The sequence below is a fragment of the Diadema setosum genome, chromosome 9 (genome assembly GCF_964275005.1).
Source record: "Diadema setosum chromosome 9, eeDiaSeto1, whole genome shotgun sequence".
Classification (NCBI taxonomy): Eukaryota; Metazoa; Echinodermata; class Echinoidea; order Diadematoida; family Diadematidae; genus Diadema; species Diadema setosum.
In genome coordinates, this window is record NC_092693.1 from 14,337,633 (window position 1) to 14,352,838 (window position 15,206).

General features: G+C 38.7%; 1 long non-coding RNA gene across 1 annotated transcript in view; it reads left to right on the forward strand.

Moving 5' to 3' along the window:
* LOC140233525 (uncharacterized) overlaps positions 1-11,473 on the forward strand; it is an 18,926-nt gene extending 7,453 nt beyond the window's left edge. Inside the window, exon 7 of the long non-coding RNA XR_011901547.1 lies at positions 10,393-11,473. This is a non-coding gene — a long non-coding RNA (uncharacterized lncRNA). The remainder of the gene's footprint in view (positions 1-10,392) is intronic.
* The last annotated feature ends 3,733 nt before the right edge of the window (positions 11,474-15,206 follow it).

Below are 15,206 nucleotides of genomic sequence, written 5' to 3' on the forward strand. Positions count from 1 at the left end.
TCTATTTGCCATGTCGTCTAATATCTATTTCGTCTACTACTAGTTAGTCTACTCCCACCTCGTCTACAAGTCATTTAGTCTACATTCACTTTGTCTAGTTATCATATCGTCCAACCCTTAGTTTGTCCATACCCAATATGGTCTATACCCATCTGGTCTACTCCCAACTCGTCTACTCCCAACTGGTGTACTACCAACTGGTCTACTCCCAATTGGTCTACTCCCAACTGGTCTACTCCCAACTGGTCTACTCCCAATTGGTCTATACTCGTCTATACCAATTGGTGTACTCCCAACCTATATAGTTTTACTCTCAACAATTTACCCAAACTGATAATTTCCATCTGGTCATGCTAATAATAAATATACCACTTTGTCTAGTGTCCAGTCCGTCTCACTGTCATGAACTATTCATGTTAAACCCTGCCCTTGATTAGCACAAAAATCAATATTAGACTATTCTAGTTGTTAATAATTCCGCACATGCTGAATATAAAGACATACTAATCAATAGTGAGACATGACTATCCAGTCTACATTCTGGCCGTAAAATAACTAAATAATGATAAACTAGCTCAGTTACAATCCTCCATCACAAACGAATTGTCAGTCATACGAAACAGAATTACATTTCGACCGACCACCCAGTCCACCCGTACCTCCGTGCGCATGCATGCTAGTTTGCAGGCACAAACCCTTGTTGGTCGTAAAGGAGTCTGCACCAAGACTACTATATGCACCAATTCGGCACTGTCCCATAGGCCCTGTGTTGTAGCTTCAGGCACAAACCCTTGTTGGTCGTAAAGGAGTCTGCGCTAAGACTACTATAATATGCACCACTTCGGCACTGTCCCATAGGCCCTGTGTTGTAGCCTCTCCCAACAAGGGTTTGTACAGACTTCTAAAAACAGTTTCTCACGGTGAAAATCAAACTCTACCCTCTACCCATGTGATTGGTTGCTTTCCAATGTCCATCACCATCTCTTGGGATTTGTCTGGCAACACCCAGTATAAACTGGATAATTAGGGAGACAGATTAGGCAGATATCACCAGTCCATGGGTGAAATAAAAACAACACTGGTCAGACAACCCTTCCTCCATGGATACCAGTGCATCAAATTCCAAGGGGTGTATTAGGTGACAGTAGTCAGTACAGTAGTCAGTACAGTCATCTTTCACCCTTATACAGTATCTGGCTCTTCTGTAAACCATGGAGTAACATATGCAGACATGATAATGTGGATTCATTCACGTGTAAACCATGAAATGACTAAAATGTAATGAGATATTTGGGGGCATTATTTATTTTCTGAACAAGATTTCAAGGCATGTTTAAACTTTTTGTAACAATTATTAAATTAGATTCCCCTTTATATATGACTATCAAAAGAGCATAGGCCTACATACTATTCTATTAAAGACCTAATAAAATGCTTGCAAAATTTTTTAATATGCAAAAGAAATGTAAAATATATGTCATGATTATCAATGTTAATATGTTGTCAGTGTCGTTCCGGTTTTCATTGCTTCTAGAAACTCCCCCAAATATCACATTTTTGGAGGACCCCGTTGCAGCTTTTGCGAAAAAGATAGTCACGTGACCAACACCCCTGAACCGATTGATGACGTATAAGCACGGAGTTGTGCTCAGGGGGGCGTTTCATGAAGGAACTTGTCGGATAAAATATCTGACAAGTCAATTATATCCGACAAGTTTTGAGAAATTCTTTAGTCTGATTGGCTGATTTCTCTGAACTTGTCGGATATAATTGACTTGTCGGACATTTTATCCGACAAGTTCCTTCATGAAACGCCCCCCAGTTAGCAGACGCCGCTCAGCACAAGCACTCAGATTACTAGCTTGGTACACGCGCGTACACGATAGCTAGCCCGGCCAGGCCCGGGCCCCGCGGGATGTGCGCTCCCGGTCGACACACTGACTGTCGACATGTACGCATTACCACGTACATTATCACTAAGTTAGCTTGCACAGATACCTGGTACCTCGAGCATAATGTCTTCCCCTATGTGGGTAAACTTCGACAGTGACATTGATGATGATGATGGAGACTGCAGCTCTGACGATAGCGGAGAGGAAGAGGAGGCACATGAAGTTGAAGGGAGAGGCAGCCGATGAACCAGAACGTTATCGTGGGGCTGCACCTTACCGATATGAACCAGCTGCATCTCCCCCGCTGCCAGTGCAAGAGCGTATGAACGTGGCACCAAGCCCGAGAATAGACCTCACGGAAACGATCGCCTGGGAAATACAAAGTGGTATGTCTGGTATGCCCCCATATAGTTCAACGTTAGAAAGGATACACTGTATTCTACATGACTGACATTGTAAGTTGTAACTGTCTAGTAAGTAGATTAGAAGAACAGGCCCAGCTCGCTCACAAAGTGAGCGGCTACTCCGGCCGCAGCAAGCAAGCGGGAGCGTCCCGGCCGTGGCCTGGCCCGTCGGCCGGCGCTTACAAGTTAAACTACCACTGGGTACCAGTAGTAGTCTAGTAGTAGATCTAGTACTGTAGCAGTCTACTAGTAGTTATAATAGTCTACTAGTAGTAGTAGTCTACTAGTACTACTACTATTAGTGTACTATTACCACTACGGCACTAGGTCTAGTAGACTAGTATGTAGTAATAGCAGAATCTTTGGTAGTAGTACAGAGGCTACACTCTAACGATTAACGGTTAGGGGGATATGTTGTTACAGGGTGGGTCGTGGCTAAAAAAAAAAAAAAAAAAAAAAAAAAAAAAAAAAAAAAAAAAAAAAAAGAGCCTAACACGTTAACCAGTTTCCCATAGTCAGTTTCTGCAATATGATCAGTAGACTAATTTAGATGCGTCATTTTCTAAGAAAAACGATACCAAGAATGATCGTCAATTTTGGTCGAGTAGTTTTTGTTTTATGCTAAAAATCATACTGTGGAAGGAAGCCCAAACGCCGTGACCGATGAATGCCACGGTGGGGCTGGATTCACGAGTATAGGTCTAGGCCTATAAAGCAGGCGAGTCGCCGTAGTATTAGTACAGACACGCAGTGGTGGTGGGGCTATCGTGAAATAGGCCCCACCGCAGTCACGCGTGCACCGTACCCGTGCGTTTATAGCAAGCAAGGGTAGGTCCTCCTAGGGTTTAGGGTTAGGTAGGGTTGTATTTATGGTTAAATTGGCCGTTGAATTAGTCGAGCCGAGGGCCATATTATGAAGTCATTTTCGCCGCATTCACGAGTATTCACTGTGGAAGGCAGCCCCACCGCCGTGCTTACCTACCGAGATGAACGCCACACGGTGGGGCTGAAACAGGCGAGTCGCCGTAGTATTACTATCAGTACAGACACGCCGTGGTGGGGCCTATTTCACGAGTTTGCCGAAAATAATGGATATCCAAGCGTACCACAGTTGTAATCTGTATTATTGGCAGTATTAAATCCCATACAGTTCATTAAATATTCTTTTGTCTAAAGGCTTAGCCAATGACAATAGTGCAGCGCAGCACCTGCTATGCGCTCGCTAGCTCGCTCCCCCGCCAGCGCTAGCCAGTGCAGCCGCCGGCCGCGCGCCGGCTGTCGCTGCGCTGCGCTAGCATAGCCTTGCCAGCTCGCTGGCTACGGCTAGACTGGTCGTGAACGACTCCGTTCTTAGACGTCATCACAATTTAGAAGTGATAGTGCGCCGCATGCGGTGAAAGTATAGCAAGTTTTCCAAAACCGAGGAAATTGCTTCCATTATGTTAACAAATGTAGAACAAAATTCAGAACAGTAAAAAACCCCGCACAACCATAGAATTACTTAGAATTTAACATTTAATATTATTACATCATTGAGAAAAAAATGCCTAAACCATTTTATTAGGTCTTTAAGAGGAATTAAATTTTGTTTGACAAAATCAAATTTGAGATGGTTGAGATATCCCAAAACAAAGTGGTCCTAATGAAATGTGGGAATTTTCTTGTATATGGACCACTTTGCGTTACTTTGTTTTTGGATATTTCCAAATCCGACTTTCATCAAATAGAATTTTAACTCCTGTTTGATAATAATATGTCGAGTAGATTCTATCTTGCAAAAAGTCAAAAGCTGAATCACCATCTCAACCAAAACTACCATCCTTTATTTTCTTTTTTCTCGCTGGTATACTGTGTACGCATGGGCCCTTAAATAAACACAAACCTAGGTTCATTGTAAGTGTACCAACCTAGGCCTATATGACAATCTAAAACTAATACCCTTGAATATCCTTATGTGTAGGTTCTGAATGAAACCTTAATTTTGAGAAAATCAATGCCGAAAAGCAAAGAACAGTTCTTGTGCCTATGCAGGAACCAGACCCAGAAACACATTTTACTTCTAAGAGGTTTTCTACTTCTATGAGGAATTTTTAATAAGTGGAGTCAGAGATGGTCTTCTGTATAACTTCTCTCCCTAGTTTGATCTCTCTCCTTATGTAATTTCCGACAGTGTTTCAAATTCACTCTTGGTAAATTCTTCCCTATTTATTGGTCTGATAAAACAATACATTTCCAAAGGGAATGTATCCATACATCTTTTAAAACTGGTGATACTGATAGATATCAATGTAAAATCTCCTGGATGCTGCAGTTGATCATAACTTGCAATTGATTGTAATTCTCTATTCTATACTTAGTTCAAATCATTTGCTGGTTGCAATCAATTGTTTTCCATCTTTATTGATTGCAAAACACTGAAAGAGCTAATACTTAGTTGTTATGTGTTCACTCAAAATGAGTTGAATCTACTGTGCCGTAGCTGTAATAATCTAATCAAGTGCTTTTTGGAAATGAGCCTGCAGTATGTTGGCAACAACGTAATATTTGGCACTGTCGTCCAATGTTTGGCCATGATTTACAACATCATTCATATTTTTTTTACTCATTTACAATTTTGTGGATCAAACTTTTTGCTCAGTTTTATTTTAACATTTTAGTTGCAATTTGGGAATTATGACCACTCTATAGTAATGTTATTTTTCACAACACTTAGAATTAATACATATAGAATTTTCAATATGCCTCTTTCCATTAAACAATATTTTTATGGATAAATGTGACCCTGCACCTCAAAACAAACAAAAAGTCGCCAGACATGAATTTTTAGTTAAGACCATTATTCTGAAAGAGCAGACTTTAATGATGTATAACTCAAGTCAAATGGACTCTCCTAACCTATCTAAATATTGGAAAGAAAGCACAAACTCAGGAAAAGTGTGAACTAAGAAAAGCGGATCTGAAATACAGTGTCTATTCAAGCGCTTAATCTTTACCAAACCGTGCTGGCTGTGCGATGAATGGGACAAAAAAAAAAAAAACAGGAAGTAAACCATCAGAGTAACAACAATGAAGAGATTATCAGATTAATCTGAAATTTAGCAAGCCTCATAAACACATTCTGTCCATAATTAATGCCAACTTTCAAAGCAGTAGCACTATCCTTTCAAAAGTTATTAGAGTTGAAAGTGAAGAGTGTGGACAAGGTTTTTCAGAAATGAAAAAGGGATTCTAAAGACACACCTAATCACACTATTCTACCAAAAATGTTCGAGATAAACTGCTAAAAAACACACTTTCCTGCCGGTTCTATGATACCAAATTTTAGCATAATGTAAAAGAAGACCCACTCTTTCAGAAAATATGAAAAAGTCAAGTTCGGCTAGGTTGACCCATTTCATTTATTTTCAGTCCTCACGCAAAATCAGTGTGTGCGACTTTATGTTCGTTTTGAGGTGCACGGTCACAAATACAAAATCACATGAACTGATCTATCTCCCTCGATAGAAAAGACTTGAAATTTGCCACATGACATTGTGGCCGCCATTGTAGAATTTCAGCTTTTGTCATTGTTAACAGTGTTTGCCATGGTAGCAGCATTTTCATTAAAAAAAAAAAAACATACAAAACTTTGTGGAACAAACTGCCCATATTTTGAACATTTGATTTGCAATTTGAGAAACTATAATGATCACTCTTACTTACATGTTAATAGGGCCTACTATGTCATTTTAGCAAGACATTTGTGTGTGTGTGTGTGTGTGTGTGTGTGTGTGGTTTTCAGTCTGTCTGTTGCCATGACATGAGTATTTTCTTACAATTACAGAATTATGTGATGGATTGATCTAACTCCCTCAGTTATTGAGCATTAGAATTGAAAATTCGCATATTTTGCTGTTACTGTAAAGTGAAGACATGCACACTTCATATCTTGTCATTGCTGGTCAATGTATTGACGTGAAAGCAGCATTTGTTTAATCAAACATCATACAAATTGCTAGTTGATTTAGCTAAACCCAGCAGTTTGTAGGATTTGACTTGAGATTTGACACATAATACCAATACAAATTCAATTGCTCAAAGTATTTCTTTCGTCAATATTAAACAATGCATTCCCATGGCAACATCTTTTTTCTATAAAAGGTGCACACAAATATTGTGTATGATGTAAATATATATATTAATAGAGCTTACTCCCTCAGTCTTTGAACATTTGACTTGATATTTGGTACATGTGACCATTATATAGCATGCTGATACTTAAATTCTTTCTTTGGAGTATGGCAAATCCGTGTTGCCATTGTAACGACATTTTTCATTAAAAAAATATTCACTTCTTTCGTCAGGGACAGACAGTATTTGCCACAGAAATCATTAACTTTTTGAATAAAAATCAATCATACAAAAACAGTATTGCTTATGCTATTTTCCTCAGTTTTGAGAATGTTGTTATAGCTTTAGATTTGGCACATTTTGGGGAACCATTATAGATTTTAGATATGCATATTGAAAAACACATCTTTGTCAATGTTAAATAATGCATTGCCATGGTAGCAACTTTTTATTTCTGATAAAAAGCATACAAAAACATTGTGTATTGAGCTAACTCGCTCAGGTTGAGGTCCATGGGGTATTAATCACATTTAGTGATAGTTCTAATCTGTATTGCATGTATTGTTGCTGCCAGTCTTCTGTGGTACATTCTCATTATTTTCTGAGCAACACATTTTTGCTTGTTTGTTTACATTTCAATGAACTTCTGTTGTTGTTTTTGAAAGAAATGTAGGTAGGCTATTGTTCTTTAAACTGTAATATTCTCTGTAAAAAAAAAAAAAAAAAAAGCGTATATTCCTTGGCAATGTAGCCCACATTATGTGTGGGACCTTGATATTTTGACCTGGCTATAGAAACTTTTTCTCTTTCTAATTTTGCTCAAACTGTCACTTATATGTTCTAATAATGTTGCTGAATTCTCTCAGTCCACATGATTTCAACGTGAACTTGCGCAGTACATATTACTTTTATGATATCATCAAAACATATCTAATCTCTTTTCTGTTACTCTCCAAAAAATTACAACATACTACAGTTATGTGGTCATGGCTTTATAACACTGTTTGATTGAAATATCAAACAATCGCAAGAAATATTTTGATGATATCGGAAAAGTCAAGTTCACAATGAAATACATGTGGATTGAGAGAATTCAGCAACATTATTAGAACAATAAACATATCAGTGACCGTTTGAGGAAAGTTAGATAAAGAGCAAGTTTAAACTTTAAAAATTCATAACTTTGTTATTAAGCTCTATAATATTATCCACAATATTTGTAAGATACATGAACGCCTATATTTATTGACTAATTCAGCTAAACAGTTTGAATGCATGACAATTATGAATTTGACATTGGTGTCAGATTTTTACTTGAATGGATTGATCCAGGTTAGCTAATCTTATATCTCAGCTCGTTATGGGCCTATTGGCAAGTATTTCGTTGAGATTTTGTTTTGGTACATGTACAACACATAAGCAATAGCACAAGCAAGAAATTACGTAGGCCTGAAGGGAAAAGTCACCAAATCATAAAGTATAGTAATCTATTACTGTAGATGAATAAGCCTTAGTAGATTTATCATCAAACTTCCAAGAAGGCAAATTTGATGAAATGCGTGATAAGCAGGCACCATGCTTAAGTAGGTGAATTAAGGTTTTCATATGTAAACTCGCATTCACAATTACATCAGAATGTTACATACAATGTAAAAGCTTATTTATAGCTATTATTTTTTTTTTTCTTAAACAGATAAAGTTTAGGCTCGTTATAGTTTGGTACAATCTTGATTAAGACTTAGGCATGTATAGCCCTTCATGAAATATTATAGAAATATGAAAGAAGGAGTTATATGACACATTGTATAAGTGGTACGCCAGAGGCCAAGAAAACTATATGTAAGGTAGACTGATATAGAAAAAAAAAAACCTACAAAATTGTTGAGCTATTAATGCAAATGGGGAGTGCATTTAAAAATTTCAATGTACAAAAACAGAGAATGATGTAGGCCTAGCTGTTTTAGTATTTCTTTCATAAAGAGATTTATTGAGAGAAAGGTGAAAATAGAGGGAAAAATCATGTTGGTCTTGACATGATTCAGTAATTATGAAGAGTAGACAGACGGACAGAAAGAAAAAAGATCTAGTGAGAGCTTGAAAAGAGAGAAAAGAAGAAAATGAAGAAACAGAAAGGGAATGGCAGGGATATGTTCCTTGGTTCCTCATGCAAGGAGGTGGTCACTCATTGCAGACAGAACAGAAGGGATCATTTCTTGCTCTAGAAAGTACATTCCGAGGTGTTACATAACAGTTCAAACCACCATCTGGCTTTCTACTCAGGTTGACCTTTATCTTAGTGGGGGTCAGCCAGACAGGCCCCCATAGGACATGTCAATCACGGTTACCATGACAATCCTCTCAGAATGAAGCTCCGCCTTATAAACATGAAAAGGTGTTTATGGACCAAAAGGTTGTACAAACCTAGTTTGCAGGCACAAACCCTTGTTGGTCGTAAAGGAGTCTGCGCCAAGACTACTATATGCACCACTTCGGCACTGTCCCATAGGCCCTGTGTTGTAGCTTCGTTGGGAGAGGCTGCAGTGCAGTTTTGCGCGTATTAGTCTTGGCGCATGCAGACTCCTATACGACCAACAAGGGTTTGTGCCTGCAAACTAGTACAAACCCTTGTTGGGAGAGGCTGCAGTGCAGTGGTGCGTGTATTAGTCTTGGCAAATGCACACTCCTAATACGACCAACAAGGGTTTGTGCCTGCAAACTACATGCATGCAGCGATCTTGGCGGGATCCTGAATGAGGAATTATCGAGTAATTTGATTTTCATTGCGTTTGGTACACTAGTGAAGGTACTAACGATCCGCGCGATGTGGGCGTGTAGTTGGATGGATTGACACCGGATGCTCGCGTATACTAGTACTGTGTTCCGTTTGTGTGTGTGTGTGTGTTTACGTTTACATGTATGTAGTGCTGGGATGTGGTTACAGTAACTGTGAGAGAGATGCAGTAGGTTGTTGTTTATTTCACTGGGAAAAAAGAAACTGGATGAAGTAGACTTAAATAACAAAAAATATATATATAACTAGTAGTAGACCAGTTGGGAGTAGTCTAGTTGGCAGTAGACGAGTTGGCAGTAGATGAGGTGGCAGTAGACAAGTTGGGTGTAGACCAGTTGGGTGTAGACTAGTTGGGAGTAGACGAGTTGGGAGTAGACCAATTGGGTGTAGACCAGTTGGGAGTAGACCAATTGGGAGTAGACCAGTTGGCAGTAGACCAGTTGGGAGTAGACTGACTGGTTATTAGACTAATTGACTATTAGACGATTGGTTGTAGACCAATTGGCTATTAGACAAAATGAGTTGTAGACTATTTTATTCATAGACCTAATGATTAATAGACGAAATGGTCAATAGACATAATGGGTGTTAGACGAAATGTGACTTAGACAAATTGGACATTAGATAAAATGGCTAGTAGACGAAATGACAATTAGACTAATTGGCATATAGACAAAATGGTTGGTAGACGAGTTGGTAGTAGACGAAGTGAGTTTAGACGAAATGGCATTAGACTAGGTGGACAGTGGACAGGGTGGTTGTAGACGAGGTGCCAGTTTACCCCCAGGCAGAAAAAGGCACCAATATTCATTGATGTGATGGTCGCCACATTAAAGGCATGGTAGTATGGGGCTACTATAGAGTGGGAAGGCTAGCCTGGCTCAGATAAATTTGAGAATCCCCGTAGTGAATTGTGGACAACTGATCTCTAAGTAAGTACACACACATTCGAAGTATCTCGATGGGAGCTGCTGTTACCCGTGCACATGTTTGCTGAATGGTACTATTGGTGCTTCTCTAATTTGCCCTGGCGGGCAGAGAATGAATCGGGCCATTCATGAATCCCCACACTACTGGGTCTTTTATCAACTTACATGCAGTCAAGGACTTTTTTGAGTATAAGTACCAATGTACACGTAGACACCGTGTTCCTGTTGTCTTAAAAAAATGTACTGATTTTATGTTCTCTGTACAGGAGCTGCTGTTGCTGCTGCTGCTGAAGCTGAAGTTGAAGTGGTTCTGGAGGAATAGTGCTGAAAGAGTGCTGAACGTGGACTGCCTTTGAATAAAACCCATACTTACCCATACGAATACCCCGGCCTAACACTTCTGTACTGGTAAACTGCCGTGAATGATTAAAAAAAAAGATTAACAAACAAACAAAACAAAACAAAAACTGAAGGAGTTCGCTCAATGCGCAACATTTCTGTGTGTTTTTCAGTTTAAAAATTGGTACCTTGGCAACACATAGTTCGATATTGATGATGGACAAAGCTAGCGGTCGCATAAGCCAAATTTCTAGTCAACTACTCAAATTATGGGGGAGTTTTCCATATTGACAGTGTCTTTGTATGGCTTGTATTTTGTACAAAAAAAAAAAAAAGTCATTACCATGACAACATATTTGGCATTGATGAATTAAAAGGTCTGCAGGAAAGACTTAAGATTGAAGAAACATCTTATAGTATGTGATCAATCAAAGCTGTTGAATGCAGTACTGTTGTTTTCAAACTGTGTATGCCAAATATTAGTCAATCTGATGCCCTGCGATAAGACTGACTCTTTGAAAACTCTCATTTGTGCTGTGAAATGAAAGATACAGACCTTAGTGACTGTGGCAAAAGGATACCAGCAGAAAGAGGGACCCAAATTATGTGTGCTGGTTAGATGTAAACATAACATTGGAAAAAAAAAAAAAAACCTCTACAAATACTTTGGCCAATCCCATGCCCTCAAAAACACTTTTTGTAACCTCTTTCCCCAAAAGTGAATTTTCTTCATTTAATTAAACCTGCACAACCACATACCGAGATTGTAGTGGCCATAACCCGTCTTATTAAAGTTAGTGTGATTGTGTTTTGGACTTTCCACTCCATGTTATCTGTAGTATTTAGGGATGGATGAAACAAACCCAATTCATCTACCTGTAAATTGTTATTAAGATTATTGCCAATTTAAAGCATGTAACTCAAAGTGGAATATCAATTACATGTACGTGAACTACAGAGCAATACGTGTATTAAAAGAGATGAAATGCATTTCGATGTGACATGACAGGTCATGCCTTCATGTAATTTGATTCTTTGCTGTGGCTGTTGATGGATGTGTATATGGTGGGTATTGGTTGGGAATACAGTTGTAGGAAAGACATTTCTTAGACTGCACTACAGTCGATGAGAGAAAGTTTGTGTCTTACAATTGTAAAAGTTTGTCAGAATATGTCGGGACTTGAAAAATCAAGTTAGCACATGCTAATTTTAGCCTACAGACAACGAAAGACACTACAGCTAGAATCTCGATCATCTGCAATGTAGTTGCGTTCCATGCTTAAATTAATACATGCAGGCGCATGAAGTATGTGTGTGATCATGTCAGATGTGAAAGATTGTGTGTGTGTGTGCGTGTGTGCATGTCCTGCTCCTTGATATTTGTGTCATCAAGATTTTGGTGAAATTTTATTCAGGTCTGGTAGCTGATCATGCTAGTAGGCAGCAACATGCACACCAGAAAAAGGGTCCAAGGACAATGTACAACATGTAGTGCCTGCTCCACATTTTTCCAAAATGTACCTACAAGGACTATCAATATAATGTAATAGAAAACTTGGTTCATTACATTCCACATCTTGTATATTGGCTATAGAGAGAGGTGGATTGATGACTTGTGTTTTACAGATCTCAATACATATATTATGTGACTTAGATCACGAGTTCCCCCCCCCCCCCTTAAAAAAGACAGATGCAACCGATTCATAAATTTGCAACATACATGTACAAGGAGATTGAAGTTGTTTCTTAAAATCAAACTGTGCAACTTCTTTGCTTATGTTCACATGAAACCCAAATACAGTGTATTAACTCAAAACTGGTCATGTGAGTTAAGGTAATGCAGCACTGTTGGTACAGTTGTGTAATACAAATGTACCAATATTGCTGCATTCACTCAATCCACATACATATTTGGGGTTTCCCTTTGACTTTTGCAGCCAGCAAATCAAATAGAAACACATCAAATTCAACATTGTGTAAAACATATACATTTTATTCTCTTATAAGAATTTTTTTTTTTTCTGATGATTTAAGGCTTAAAAAATGTATACCTGTATTATAAACACACACTGATACATATAATTATACACATTGTGCATGAGGAGGACAATTTTTTTGAGAAACTGACATACAAGGTAGTGACATTGATTTATCTTGTCGATTCAATAATCTTGAAAATTTGATATAAAATTTCACAAAAAAATGCTACACAAAATTTACTGCTAATGCTAAATCTCAAGAATCCACTTGATACATCATTTGCATACAAATCTTTGAGAATGGACAAGATGAGAAATACATGTGTATGAGATAAGAGTCACATGAGATCAGAGGAGATTATAATTACACAATCAGGATTGACCACAACCTATATCTATGTTGTATGGTGTAAATTCTACAATACAAAATGCATGATTGACACTGAGATTTTGAAATGCAGCATAACAACCTTCACTTGATTGGAGCAAGGTTGTTGTACCTTTATCATAACTATTATTTTTACCTCCCCCAAGGAAGGAGGAGGTTATGTTTTCATCAGCATTTGTTGGTCTGTTTGTTTGTCCGTGTGCAAAATAACTCAAAAAGTTGGGGACGGATGTGCATGAAACTTGCAGGAAAAGTTGATAATGACACAAGGAATAGATGATTTGTAGTGATCTGGGAATTTTGCTGATTTTTGTAGGATATTTGATCTTTTTGCAGACAGGGTCAAGGAACTTTGGAGTTTAATAACGTAAGAAGGCTGATTAATACATTAAAATGGGGTACACTATTAGTTGTTGTGTCCTCCTTTTTGGCAAGATAGACACTTTTCGGTACAATGTGCATCAATTAATTTGCAGCAAATCAGAATAATCAATCGTATAGTATGCCATATACAACTATACTGAAGTAAGCAGCACATACCAATAATAAGATCATGCAAGCTATTGTTTTCCCTGGGCTGCAATGAAACAGTTCCATGCAGCTCATACAATCCAATGTTATATATGTACTACATGTACTGATTGAAATTTGGAATGCAAATGGTGTTGAACACACGCACAAGACCACTCCACTGATTTATTAGAAAAGAAAAGAAAAGGAAAGATGAAAAAAAGACCCCAAAACACCATGGACTTGCACTGACTCTCCTTCAAATTTCTTGGGAATAACTGCCTTGTGCCAAGCTTGCTTACTGACTTGAAATGCAACTCTTTCAGAGACTCCAACTCTCCCGCTTTCGATGGGAGATCTCCCGCCGAAAGCCCATTTTTGCAAAATCTCCCGTTCTCCCGCTTGAGATTTAATTTCTCCCGCCCTGGATCTGTGTCTCCCGCTTGAAATGATTTCTTAATTGTTGCTGTCGTATGTTGAAAAACAAGAGACCCGCGGGTCTAGCGCTCACCTGAGTATCGCAAGTTCACCTTTCACGCAGTCACTAATCTAAATTATTCACAGCTCTACCAAAATTTGACCAGGCATTCTCAAGTAGAAGATGAAAATGTACAATAAGGGCCCAAATTTTTTAAGATTCCTTAATTATTGGGGATTGGGGCCCCCTGGGGCCCTCTGGGTGGGGCATGGTGCCCATTTTGATAAATTTAGATCCTGACCCCCTAGGGATGCTACCTGCAAAGTTTGACGAAAATCCATCATGAGGTTTTCAGGAAGAAGATGAAAATGTACAATTCAGGCCCCCATTTGGACCTTCCCAACCACCCCCCCCCCCCCACCCCTGCCCCCAAGAGGGGCACCCCTGGATCTCCTATGAACAAACTCAAAACTACAGTCATTAATGTACTCACTCATAGTATTATCTTAGCTCTATAACTTCTGATTCTAGAGAAGATTTTTAAAGATTCCTTCATTTTGGGGGTTTGGGCCCCCCTGGGGGACCCCTGGGTGGGGCATGGTGCCCACTTTAACAAATTGAGATCCTAACCCCTTAGGGATGCTACCTGCCAAGTTTGGTGAAAATGGGTCATGGGGTTCTAAAGAAGAAGATACAAATGTAAAGCGCACATCAAGTTGGAGTCTCCCGTTTGTTAGGGGTTTCAGGCGGGAGAATCTCCAGATCAGAAGGTGCTCGGGGTTGGAGTCTCTGCTCTTGGCACAAATGGAAGAACAATATATACAGAGATCTTTCTTGTCACGCATCTTTCACACACCTTTTAGCACACACATGGTTTTAATCCAGCCTCCCTGGTCTTTCACCAACGAGAGGATTGAACAGAAAGAATTACAGTATACTGGCACAGCCAGCCAAAAAGTTGGGTATAGGTTCACATATCAATCATACTTGCAGAAAAGCTAGCAGTTACAAAGGATATCTTTCTACTCTCTTTTCTCAGGCTAAGCCTTATCAACCAGACCATCTTGTGTTTTCACGTTTTATCCCACAAGACAATCAGGATAGTAAAAGTCTACCCAGTGTGGGAAGCTGGACTTTCTGTACTGCAAAGCTATGTACAAACTGTTTTAATTTGCAGTCTAAGATGGCATGAAGATAATCTTACCGTCTGGGCAATAGTGCGTAGTAAGGAAAAGATCGTACAATCAGCAATGGTGATGATGGTGAGGATAGTATCAATGTGAACTACAGAAATCATGATAGTAATAACATATTTCTCTTTGTGCTTTAAAAGCACATAATGGTACAATTAGGTACATAATAACAATTACTTTAAACTGTTCTACATAAACTTTCTTTGTGCTTAAAAAGCATGAGTACAATATGAGTACATGTACATTACTACTA